Raw genomic sequence first — 4,247 nt, forward strand, 5'->3', positions numbered from 1 at the left:
GGGGGGGGGGGGGGGAGTTGTGGGGGAAGTGCAAAGCATCATGGGGTGAGGGGGACTGTGAGTTAACTTGTAACTGGAGGCTTCTAACAGCAGTCCTTTGAGAGCTGTTTCTCCTGTGCTCTTTCTGGTAGTTAAATGGAGTGCAATTAGTTACAAAATAGATAGTTATATTTTCTCTGCAGTTAACCAGAGTAAAGTTAAGTTACAAAGTAAACAGAGGGGCTTAGCTAGACTAGGCACTTAAGTACTTCACACATTTAAATTATACACAGATAACCAGAGCTTGTTGTAACATAAGCAAGGCTACACCAGTGCTTCTTAACCTTTTTAGACTCTAAGAACCCCTTGTTCGACTGAAGACGCCTTTCAGAAATGCCAGCTCTTAGTTTTCACTCATGTTTTGACTATGAAAAAAATAATAGCTCACTTCTTCTGTTGCGGAGAATTCAGAAAGACCACAAGAGGTCAGAACGTATTTGACACTATGAATTCCTATTTGAAATTTCTGGGTTTATCTTGTGAATCATGAGTAGGTGTTTGTACACCTAAGAGTGCTAATATTGTGTAGCACTCCATGACACCCTTAAAAGGACTTCATGCCACCCAAAGGACTGTACACCGAAGCTGGCATTGTGTCATAGAATTAAGTTATTCACTCATCTGGTGTACAAATAAATGGAGTACACTGTATTTATTGTACAGGCATCAAAAGAACCCAGTTAGAATGTAGTAGGTCCCTTGCTGTCTTGCAAGCCTGGCTGACAAATTCCATAAGAGCATTACAGTTCAGCTTACACTAGAAATTGGATGCAGGTTTACAACGAAGTTAGGAGAAACTGGATTTTAGGTTGCTGTACTTGTAAGATAGGCAGCAGGGCTGTTGAGCACTGTAATGTGTAACTCCAGTTTTCCATGTTGCTAGGAACAGGGTATATTCCCACTCTCACTATGCTTAATGTAGAGATGGACAGCTGAAGAGATTATACAAAACAGTGTTGCAGCTCTTGTTGGTCTATCAAGGGAATTTCTCTAAAATCAGATGTTACTATGATGCCAAAGTCCCTGATATGTCTGCAGTTGGCACTTGATGTGCAGTTTTATCATATAGAAAATAAAGGGTGGAATTGCCACGGGGTAACCTAATGGAAAAAACAGTTTCTTGGACACAGACGGTAACAGTTATTACCAGAGGGCTTCTGTATGCATGTTTCCAAGCCCTGTCTAAAGACTAATCCTTCTGTTTATGAGATACAAAGTTCAAATTGAAAAAAGATTTTCAAGCTATAAGCCATGCTTTTCCTTGTTCCTCCTGCAGTATTAAAGTTCTGATGAGTTAGGAGGTTTGTTTAATCTTAGCATTCGAGCTGGCAAACAACAGCAGTAGATTAGAACAAAAACTGTTGAGTAGACATGACAAAATATTAGCAAATTTTCAGATATTATTTTTTGCATTGCTGTGTGTGTTCACTGGACAGTTCTTAGAGGACTGATACAGCCACTCTTATTTAATCTCCCTGCCAAAGAACCAATAATTTCTCAAGTTTTTAAATCTTCTTTTAGTAGTGCAAGAGATAAAAACAAATGAAAAGTGTCTGCTTTTAGTATTATGATAGTACCTTTGGGAGCCTTAATTGGGCAGTAAAATTCTGCTTGATGATACACGCATTGTCTGTGGTTATTACAAACATTAAATGCTGGCTATTTCCTTATAGCATGTAGTATGCTTTAACTCTGATGTTGTTTTGAAATGCTATTAAGGAAGTTTAGTAAGACCACACAGCCCAACTCTTGCAGTCCTTATTTACTCCAGGCTTTCATTTAATGGGCTTTTTGCCCAATTAAGGAAAGCAAAATTAAACTCTCTGAAGTGTGGGTTAAGAATCAAATCCAACTCTCACTGAAGTGAAATGGAGACTTTTTCCAGTTGGATTAGATTATAAATTCTCCTGAGCTGTACAAATGCAACTTACTGAACTGGTGTGAGAGCAGGTGTGTCAAGAGATACATTTGAAAATCAACGAGTGCAGACTATGGAGTTCTTTAGAGACTCCAACTTGTACACTCCCTTTGCAGCTGTTGAGAAGGCACAGCAGTTTGCTTTTTTATCATAAATAATATCTTTCACCTACCAGCCTTTATTATTATCATCATCATTTAGAGTAACTCCCCTTTACTAATGCCAAAGCTGTGTAAAGGGGGATTTGTGTAAATGAGAGTAAATGCTTTTGTATTGGGAATTTAAGAAATGGATTTATGATGCACATTAATTAAAGCCGACTCTTGCCAGTACAGGCAGCCCTCCGACTTGCGAGACAATTGGTTCCTGAAAACAACATCTTAAGTCAAAATGTTGCAACTCGGAACTGATTTTCCCATAGGAAGCAATGTCATAAATGGGGGATTGGTTCCTGAACCAAGGCCCAATACCCTATTTTCATCAAAAATAACCCAGAGTTTTGTACTCAATCAATTATAGATGAGTAATATAGCTACATTAATGTATTTATACTGTAAATAGCAATCATATTGATTTGGAAGGACTTCTTTGAGGAGGCTTTGCTGGACTTTTTGAGGGGCTCTTGGTTGGACTTTTTGAAGGGTTCTTGGCTGGAGTCTTCTCTGGAGTCTTGGCTGCTTTCTTAAAGAAAGTGTCCAAGGAAGTTTGGACAGATGTTCTCCGGGGAGATGGGTGATGCAGCAAACTTGTTCGCTGGCATGGCATCAGGTCAGATCAAGCATTGTAAAGTCAAAACTGACATCATAAAGTTGAAACAGGGTGTCAATTTATAAGTGTCATAAGTGCAAAACATAACACAAAACATTGTAAGTAGAGGACTGCCTGTATAGCTGGTATGAACAAAGGCATTTAGCCTCATTTTCACAGAATAAAAGGGCTAATAAGGGGGACTGGAATTTGCCTTACCATCCCATGGGAAGACACATTCCACATACTAGAAACATTAGTTTTTACTGCAGGAGGGTCTTATTGGGAGCCAGGTTTCTTTCTTCTTCTTTTTTTAACTTTCCTCTTGAAGCTGAAGAGAGTTTTGCCCTTTGACTTAAGAATTGCCAGGAATTCTCCTACAAAGATTGTGTTCAAAGCCTCAGAAGTGGCACTCTGACTCTATATCCCACTTTATTTCCTAGCAAGTTATATCACTGATGTGATCTAGTGTATAGGTCTGGAGCCAGAACATATAGTATTTTATATACTCAGATGCCTGTACAGATCACTGATGACATTACTGTGTAGTAACACATCATTTGCCTGTTTGTTTTCCTGGTCAATAGCAAACTTTAAAGAAAAAAAACATGAGCACATACCTCTTTACCAAAAAGTTCCAAGCTTATTCCATCCTTTTGTATTTCTGTTCAACTTCATTTGTATGCTGCTAGCAGTGATGACCCTGCCCGTACCCCACCTCTTCATGGCTGGGTATTGCACTGCACATACAATATGGCAAAGCATGTCAATGCACATCTCGATGCATTTCAGTGTCCATGGAAATGACTGGGAATTGCATCATGGACTTTGCCATCCTTCTCCAAGGTCTCACCAAGCAGTTCTTCTATGGGACCTGAGTGGCCAAGCTCATTTGGAACATATTGTCTCTGAAGGCAGCATTTCTGTAACAAAAAGGAAGGCAGTTTTAATCTGCGCTATTGTACACATGTTAGTTGTAGCTCTCAAGCTCGTGTAAGTTACCAGGGTATCCTGGCTAAAGGCAATCTCATTGTATTCGCATGGGGCTCCTCAGGTACAGGGGCAGAATGTGAATTGAGTGAACTCAACTCAGGACTAGGATACAACTTGCTTTCTTGCAGCTGTCCTATTCATGGAGCCCAAACAAGAGAAATAGCTGGAAAGCAGTAAAAACTTACGTTTTGTTCCTGAAGTCAGCAGATCCACCTCCACAAGGAGCAGATCTGTTAAAGTGACATCTTAAGGCTATTTTTTCGGAGAGTAACCACACACAGAGTATGTGTTGAGTTTGCAAGTTAAAGAATTGTTTGCGGAAATTCCCAGCATAGGTGGATAACTTCTCTGGAGACAGCTGATACAATGCAAAAAAAAAAAAATTTAAAAAATGAAGCCATGTTTAAAGCACAGGAAGACTGCCAAGCAAAGCAGTCAAAAGTAGAGGCCTTCTCTCTTCATTTACATTTCTGTTACTTCAAAACAGCTCAGGAGGGTTTGAAAGCTTAAAAAAAAAAAAAAAAAAAAAAAAAAAAACCCAAAAAAACCC

The 4,247-nt window shown here is 39.3% G+C and overlaps 1 protein-coding gene across 2 annotated transcripts in view; it reads left to right on the forward strand.

Annotated features, from left to right (window-relative positions):
• HIVEP2 (human immunodeficiency virus type I enhancer binding protein 2) overlaps positions 1 to 4,247 on the forward strand; it is a 154,459-nt gene that overhangs the window by 54,314 nt on the left and 95,898 nt on the right. The window lies entirely within an intron of this gene.

The sequence above is a fragment of the Gavialis gangeticus genome, unplaced genomic scaffold (genome assembly GCF_001723915.1).
Source record: "Gavialis gangeticus isolate Ggan-Ray unplaced genomic scaffold, GavGan_comp1, whole genome shotgun sequence".
In the NCBI taxonomy this organism is placed as follows: domain Eukaryota; kingdom Metazoa; phylum Chordata; order Crocodylia; family Gavialidae; genus Gavialis; species Gavialis gangeticus.